Source organism: Mus caroli, chromosome 3, assembly GCF_900094665.2.
Source record: "Mus caroli chromosome 3, CAROLI_EIJ_v1.1, whole genome shotgun sequence".
NCBI classification, from domain to species: domain Eukaryota; kingdom Metazoa; phylum Chordata; class Mammalia; order Rodentia; family Muridae; genus Mus; species Mus caroli.
In genome coordinates, this window is record NC_034572.1 from 35,981,382 (window position 1) to 35,990,130 (window position 8,749).

Sequence of the window (8,749 nt, forward strand, 5' to 3'; positions counted from 1 at the left end):
ATTTCCCATTTTGAAGAGTGCAGGGTGACCTCTCTCCTTTCTCTACAATTTTATGACAGAAGATCAATGAGAGCAAACATAACTGACAGCTTGATTTTCATAGTCTTCCAGGACAAGAGGACTTCCCTCGTCCGCCTTTCTATTAGATAGCAGCTTTTCTCATATTGTAACTAGTTTACAAAAAGAATTCATCTACACTAGGGTTGTGGTTCAATGGCAAAGACTGTGTTTAGCATCTGTGAGGATGTGGGTTCAATCCCCAGCAACCCCCACCCACCCTAAACCTAGCATATGCCTAGTCTATCACTTAGGATGCTGGGAAAAATAATGGGCAAATATGGAGATTACAAACAAAAATGCTTAGTATTTTCAAAAAGCACTATCTCCAGAGCAAAATGAACCTTGGGCTGGGGTTGGGGCTCAGTTGTCTTGTGTTTGTCTACCCTGCACAAGGCCCTAGTTCCAGCCCTGATACCACACAGGCTGGGTATGGGGGTATGCACTGTAATCCATCACTCCTGACACTTGCAAATAAAGACAGAAGGATCAGGAATTGAAGTTCAGCCTCAGACACATAGCAAGTCCAAAGCTACCCTATTGTAACCGAAAAGAAAAAAGATATTAAAAAAGAAAGAAACAAAAGAATCTCTAATTAAAATTTAAACCCCAGTCATTCAGGGCAGTTCATAGGAAAAGACCTTTGACTTTAGGGCCTAGAGTCTTCTGCATTGTAGCAGGAGTTATTTCTTTTGGGACAGTTGCTCTTGCCAAGGCAGATCACCCATGAAGGAAGACCTCAGCAAGAGCAGAGTGACCTTACACATCCTATCTTACCTTCCTCCCTAATACACACACACACACACACACAGCTACACACATATACAGCCACACTCAGAATGTTCCAGTACCTGTACCTTCCAAGGACCTACTCTCTGGGTTTCCCAAGGGTCTGGCCTTCCTTGCAAGGGGCCCACCCGCTGCATACCCTGCCTATCCCTCTCTGCTTTTGTGCTGCTCCAACAGAATAATTGAGACTGGTAATATATAAAGAAGAGAGACTATTTGTTACCTCTGGAGACTGAGAATTCCAAAGCCCAGGACCACATCTGGTAAGAGCTTTCTTGCAGATACTAAGGTAGACAGTTGAAAGAGAAGATTGGGACTGATAGGTGCTTGCTTTTATATCTCCCTCTTGTGACAATGAACCGACTTCTGTGACAATGACGTTAAACCAATCCTGAGGCAGAGCTTCATGACCAAAGTACCTCTTTAAGGTTTCCCTTCTCAACATCATGGCACTGGAGACAAAGTTTCCAAACATGAAATCTTTGGGATGCATTCATGCCACAGCAGTGTGCAGTAAGCCAGCCCCAGAGAGCTACATACAGACTAGACGGGCATAAGCAAAGCTTTCCCGGCTTCAGCCCTCTGTCGCTGTCTGAGTTGGGAAATTCGTGACTGTAGACATATACTCTATGGCGGAGTAATTTAAATATGTCTACAACCAGTGTCCTAGATATGCATGTTTTTCATGGGAAGCATGCACATTTGAAAATAAATCAGACAAAATTTATACTAATGTGGAATGTCATCTGCCACAGCACTTAGGTCATTCTAGGACATTTTAAACTTAGGAGTCACATGCTGTAGAAAGGATCCAGGCATGGTGTGTCATGACGGTAACCTTAGCACCCAGGAGGCTGAAGCAGAAGAGTACAATAACCTCAAGGCCAGCCAGGACGATTCAGTGAAACCTCGTCTCAACTCGTCTCAAAAGAAAATGTAAAGAAAGAACTGGAGACAGAAAGTAGCTTGGTGACAGAGTCCTTGCCGTGTGTGTGTGTGTGTGTGTGTGTGTGTGTGTGTGTGTGTGTGTATAGCAGGGAGAGGGGACTAAAAACAAAGTTAAAAACTAAAGTTGAATGGGCACTACTAAATACCCAGAATGCCAGACTGAGTCTAGAGATCCTACACAGAACCAACACAGCCTCACAATTAGACAGTATTGATTTAGAAGGTTGGGGATCCCTTGACTCTCCTGGAGCCTATAGATTTGGGGGGTGTACTTGGATACAGGGGTCTGTGCAGCCCTCACTTCCTGGTGGGATAAAAGGACAGGCATCTAGTAACAACCAGGTTCAGATCAAACAAACAATGGCAACCTAGGGGAGAGTCAGAGCCCAAGGAAAAGGTCCAAAGAATTCTTTTCTAACAGCAGAGATCTAGTCTCAATTATGTTTAACTGAGATGAAGCAATATGGTGCTCTAGTGAGAACCATGGACCAGAGGTCAGGACACATTGGTTAACTCTGGTTCCATCATTAGCACTTAATGTAGCCTTGAGTGACTCAGTCTTTCCAAGGCCCACTCAACTTATCTCTGAAAAGAGGGCGGTCCTTCATGGTCTGAAGCTTTCTTTGGCTGCTTTGAGACCTAGCTGAACATCCATTAGGTTGCAAATACTGGCTTTCTTGCTTGACGGTGCCTAGAGAGTTGGGAGTGTGGTGAACTCAAGCCCTGTATCATTGGCTCGCGTCTGTACAGTGGGATCCAGGGAAGAAACACGCTGAGTCACACAGAGAACACACCCTGAAGCTGAGGGCTGTGGGCAAGCTGCTCCTCACTGCATTCTGCTCCAGGTCACACAGAAAAGTCTGTGGAAGCTGGAACTGAGGATTCTAGTCTCATAGGCAGGCAGCTGCCAAGAGAAAAACCCAGAAGACCTGAGTTAGCGTTCCTGATGTCACCATAGTCCATAGTTGGGATAAGTAGTCTCTTCTCATCCCTGGGTGTGATAGTTTCTTATCTCATAGCTATGACAAAAACCCCTGGGAAAAGCAACTTAAGAAAGGAAGAGTCTATTTGGGCTTAAAGGTCAAGGGGGTGTGGTCCAGAAAGAAAAGAGCTTGAGGCAGTAGGTCACACTGTACTATAGGAGCACTAATGCCAGCTCACGGTCTCCTTTTGATTCAGTCAGAAATTCAATCCCCAGGATGGTACCACTCATACTTGGGGCAGGTCTACTGTCTCATTAGCCCAATCTAGACACTCTCTCTCACAAATTCTCAGAGATTTATTTCCTAGGAGAGTCTAGATCCCATCAAGTTGACCATGTAAATGGCACACTCTGGGTTGCTATAACAAAATAACTTGTTTCTAGCGGATTCAATGCCTTCTTCTAGACTCCACAGGTACTCATGCTCACGTGTATGCATAAACACATATGCGCTCGTGCCCAAGCACACACAATAAAACAATAATTACAAAAGAAAAGTTGGCACTCCAATTTTGCGAAACCAAACTTCCAGAGGATGAGGATGCAAAGTGNTTTATTTTATTTTATTTCTGAACTTGTGGATGTTTTAAAAGTGGAGGATGAGTTTTAGTCCCAGCACTTGGGAGGCAGAGGCAGGCGGATTCCTGAGTTCAAGGCCAGCCTGTTCTACAGAGTGATTTCCAGGACAGCCAGGGTGATACAGAGAAACCCTGTCTCAGAAAACCAAAAAAAAGTGGGGGGGGGGAGAATAAACACATGACTATAAACATGACAGGTTGGGAGCATGGCGGGAGGTTTCGGGAGGCGTTGTTCAATACAAGTCCACAAGTGACTGAAAAATTGTTCTGATGTTCCCTGACTCGCTCTTCCCTTGCCCATATGTTTTGTGAGAAGCTGGAAGTCCATAAAAAAGATTGTGAGGTTTCATTATACATGGCCCTCGTTCAAGGCAAGCAATACCGAAAACACAATATCCTGAATTAGACATAGATTAATTACAAAGGAAGGAGAAACTGAAGAGGGTCAATATTTATTGAGTATCATCTGTTTGCCAAGAACTATACTGGGTACTTTATACACATGAATTAACCTTTGCAGTGAGTTAACCTTTATGGTGACATTAACCCTAAAGTATCCTCCGGAATGACTTCCTTATAGAGATAAATATACTGAGGCTTAGAGAGATTAAACCATTGTCAATTATCACAGTTACCACAAGGCAAAACCAGGTCTACCTAGGACTTGGGTCTTTCAGCAATAGTTCCATTCTCTCTCTCTCTCTCTCTCTCTCTCTCTCTCTCTCTCTCTCTCTCTCTCTAGGGAGGGTATGTGTGGGTGAGTGGGTGTTTCTGGGTGTGTCTGTCTGTGTGTGTGTGGTATGCATATATATACTAAACAGTGAACAAAAGATCTTGAATATGTGGGAAAATGGTTCTACTACTAGACTACACTGCCTGTTCCAATACTCCCTTCCACAAGTCTCTCTGTTCTATAAACTTAGGTTAGAAATCAGGGTGATAGAAGCCTTTAGCCTTAAGGAAGTGTATTAAAATCAGATCTTCTATAGGAAGTAATAGTACAAGGTAGAACAAAATATGAGTGAGTCCTCTTTACAGCCTGTTCAGAATCTATGTTGACCATTAATGAAGTACAAACAGCAGCTATGATGGTGGTACCTAGACTGTTCACGGGAAGAGCCATGAGGATGGAGCACAGACTAGGAGCCCAGATGGAGGTTTCCCACAGATGAACTCTTGCGGAGGGCTCATCTGAAGCCAGGGATGGCTGGACTGAGAGGGCCAGAAAGCCAGTCCAGCACTGGCAGAGTAGAGGACAACTGGAAGAAAGACAGTATCTTCCCAGAGAAAAGCGAGCCTCCTACAGCAAAGGCTACCAAGGCCATGGGATGCTGGGATATGCTTTGTAAGACAGGCAAGGAGTTACAGGTACAGCTCAGCCAGCAAAGTGACTGGCTTGTAAGCATGAAGACCTGAGTTCTAAACCCAGAAGCCACCTAGAAAGCCTGAGGATGACTATGCACATTTTAAAGCCCTCTACAACAGAGGCAGAGATGGGTAGACATTTACCCATGGCAAGCCAGCCTAGCTACTTGACAAATGGATGGCACTTGAGGAATGACAGCCAGAGTTTACCTCTGGTCTTCACATACACATGCACATATGCACACAAGTGCAGCATGTGGGGACACACACACACTCGCTCAAATCCCACAATTCTACTACAGGTAAAGACAAGTCCTGGCTCCTCCCCTCCTTACTCTGGAAATGACTGTCCTGTTACACAGTTGGGATCCATTACAATGAATATGGAATCCAAATGAATATGTCTAAATTAATAGCTCACCAATCTGCAGTAACAGAAAAAGTGAGTTTTCTAGGGAACCAACACTTATAACTTTTAAGCATTAAACTTTTGAAAAGTTTAGTCATTTTCATGGAAACTGTAATAAGGTAAATCCCAGTCTGCTCAGCCTCATTAAACAGAATACATTGAGCATCATTTAACCAGTTCCGGATGTCTTTGAGTCCTTGCTGTGAACATCAACCACTACTGGGCAATGGCATAATATACCCTCAGGCTCTGTGGTAACAGAGAGGGTTTCTTTGTACCCCCGTGGCCATCTTTACTGCACTCAGGGGTGGGAACCACCCGGCTTTCCAGCATCTCCAGGGTGGTTTGTACAGTAGTTCTCCTAACAGATCACCTAAAACATCTGTGCCACTTTCTGCTTGCACTGTAGTTCTTCTAACAAACAGATGACCGGAACCTTTGCATGAAATGACAGCTGCCGTGGAAATAAAATCCGCTAGCTTCTAAAACTGTCTCCATCTGGATCTGTAGTTCTCTGTCACCAAGTTAAAATACAATGGTTGAGAAGGAACCCTGGGCTTAGGCCCTAAATAAAGCACTTAGACTCCGACAGGGAGTTTCCTTGGGATCTAGCTGGCTTTTGTATTCATGTCCACCTGCATCACAGCTCGATGCTGCATCCACACTTATGACCATAACGGGTGGACCGGACAGTGTTTCTTTCACCAGGTTTGTCCTTCACTTTCTGAGATGATGTCACTCAGCACTCTGGCCTCATCCTATTATTTCTGACTTATTTGTCTACAGAGAATACACAGAAAGGTGGACTCTTCTGTTTGAATAGCTTGTCCTTTACCAAACTCCAGAGTGCAGCAGCTTGTGATTAGAAACACAAGCATTTCTCGATGCTCTGTGACTCAGTAGGAAATACTCCTAGGCTGGGTAGGTTCAGCCACTGCTCACCCCACCCACACCCACACCCACACCCACACCCACACCCACACCCACACCCACACCCACCCGAATCCTATTTATGTGGTCTCAGCTGAAAGAGCTTGGCCTTCTCTCCATGTCTTCTCCCAGTATCCGGCAGACAAGCAAGCTTGTCGCAAAGGTGGCCGTGAGAAAATGAATCACATTGTGAAACAGCATTAAAACTTCTGCTTGGGCTGCTAAAATGGCTTGGTGGATAAAAGCACTGGCTGCCAAGCTTGACGACCTGAGGTCAGTTCCCAGGAAGTGGAAGGAGATAACCAACTCTGAGTGGTGGTCCCCTGACTTCTATGTATATGCTGTGGCATGTGTGCACATAAGTAAATACATAAATAAACACAAATTTCAATCATTCGAAGTTTCTGCTTCTGTCGTGTTTGTTAATGTTCCCACATCCAAAGTCACTGACATCATCACAGGCAAATGTAAAGGAGAAACTAGCTTCTGTATGTCAATGAGAAGGTCTACAGAGTCAGTGCAAAGGGGGTGTATGCAGGAGAGGAGAACAGTCTTAGGACTCTCAAGAGGATCAGAACCAATCAAAGGAGGTGTGTCATGCTGAGTGGGTGGTTCAATGGAGGGTGCACACTGGAGGGGCTGAGAACCCATAGATGTTTAGTCTACAAGCTTGGATGGTCAGCAGTCCCAATCTAGAACTGATAATCTAGAGGGTTCTGGAGAGTTGCTGGTCTTCAATCNACATCAGAAAGTCCAAGAATATNGGCTCCAGTGTCGGTGAAGGATGGTAGCAGATGCAGTAGCAAAAGAGATGCATGCACCAGCAAGAAGTGAAAGCAGGCAGGCAAAGCCAGCACTCCTGTCCCTTGGAAGTCCTCACATATGAGATGGCACCTGAAGGTGATACCTATTCTAGACTAGTGTTTTCCTTCAGTTAAGTTTTCCAGGAAATATCCTCACAAGCTGCACACTGAGAGGTGTGTCTGCTATCTGCAATCACTTTGACATGGAGATTATCCATCACAAGGGCACGTATATTTTGCAACCAACCACATCCAGACAGGTGCATCACCTCTCAGCATGGATACAACCAGGAAACTGGGTGCTGATATCATTTAATCCATGGAGGTAAAAGGTTATCTTCCCAACAGAGCTCTGGCGATGGGGAGGAAGGGGAAAATGGTGGCTTGAAGCAAAGCATGTCTCTATCTTCAACCTGGATTCACTTAGTAACTCTGCTTTGTTTTTTTGTTTTTAAGGTTGAAAGTAGTTTTATTAGAAAAATGAAGAAGGCTGCATGCTATCTTGAACATAGTTATTAACAAAGGGAACCAAAGAGTCCCATCTTGATGTCCTTGAACACCATATCCACTTCTATGCACCTTGTTCTTTGGACCCAGAAAAGATGAACCCACTCTCAGCAATGGGGATTCTCTGCTTCCCCACACGCAGGCTCTGAAAAACCCTCCAGTAGCTCGTTCTGAAACAGACTTTCCTCTTCCATTGCAGCCAGCCCCAGTAAGTCCACCTTTTGGAGTTCTGGGCCTGAGACGGGAGTAGGGTGTGTGAACAGCCCTTTACTGGAGTCACTTCGTAGTTCTTACAAGCCGATTTCTGTAACCACTGCCCTAGTTAACTGTATCCCTAGTATGAACGGCATCTTCTCCATCACTGGGAGGAACAGGCAGCTTTGCCCTGCGGTTGTTATCCACCCACGCATGCACACATGTAGGTCCACTTGGGTTATCGTCTCCTGAACCTCACTTTTTTTTTTGGTTTTTCGAGACAGGGTTTCTCTGTGTAGCCCTGGCTGTCTTGGAACTCACTCTGTAGACCAGGCTGTCCTCGAACCCAGAAATCTGCCTGCCTCTGCCTCCCAAGTGCTGGGATCATAGGCGAGTGCCACCACTGCCCGGAGAACCTCACTTCTTAACAGTTTCCTGTACACATCAACACTTTGTTCGCCTGTCCATTCACTGCTTAGACTGTTATCCTTCAGCGTTCTGTTCTTGCTTCTGGGATGAAATGTGAGACTCCAGCCTCATTTGGCTTCCGTTCTCACATTATCTCCACAAACACATTTCTTCCAAAGCTCCAGCCTTAGTTAGGGTTTCTATTGCTGTAATAAAACACTGTAACTAAAAGCAGCTGTAGCCCATCATCCAGGGAAGCCAGGGCAGGACTCAAGGCAGGAACCAAGACAGAAACCTCGATGCACCATTGGTTACTGGCTTGCTACCCCTGACTTGGCCAGCCTGCTTTCTTAAAGCACCTGAGACCACCCACCCAGGAGTAAGAATCATCTACGGTGACCTGGGTCCTCCCATGTTAATCATCAATCAGGAAAATGCACCCCACGCCTACCAATCTGGTTGGGATATTTTCTTAATTGCTGTTCCCTCTTCCAAAATGACTCTCTATATATGTCAAAGTTGACATAAAAAGTAGCCAGCACAGCTCACGATAAACTTATAGCAAATGATTTCACAGTCAAATCCCTGGTTCCTAGATTTGTTCTCAGAGTATGACTTCAGTTCTCAAAAGGCCCAAGTGAATATTTCTACCCAAATGTCTAATCTAGAGTTGTAATGAAAACCACATTGGCTGCACACTGAGAAGACAGTGGCAGGACTGTAGGACTGTGTACTGTCCTCAGAGTCTCCATATCACATTTTCCTTCAAATGAAAGAG

At 45.0% G+C, this 8,749-nt stretch overlaps 1 non-coding gene across 1 annotated transcript; it reads right to left on the bottom strand.

The window, feature by feature from the left end:
• Positions 1-7,519: 7,519 nt before the first annotated feature.
• On the bottom strand, positions 7,520-7,644 carry LOC115030706. Its single transcript, XR_003836305.1, has one exon. It is a non-coding gene; the product is annotated as a small nucleolar RNA SNORD22 (small nucleolar RNA).
• Positions 7,645-8,749: the final 1,105 nt, after the last annotated feature.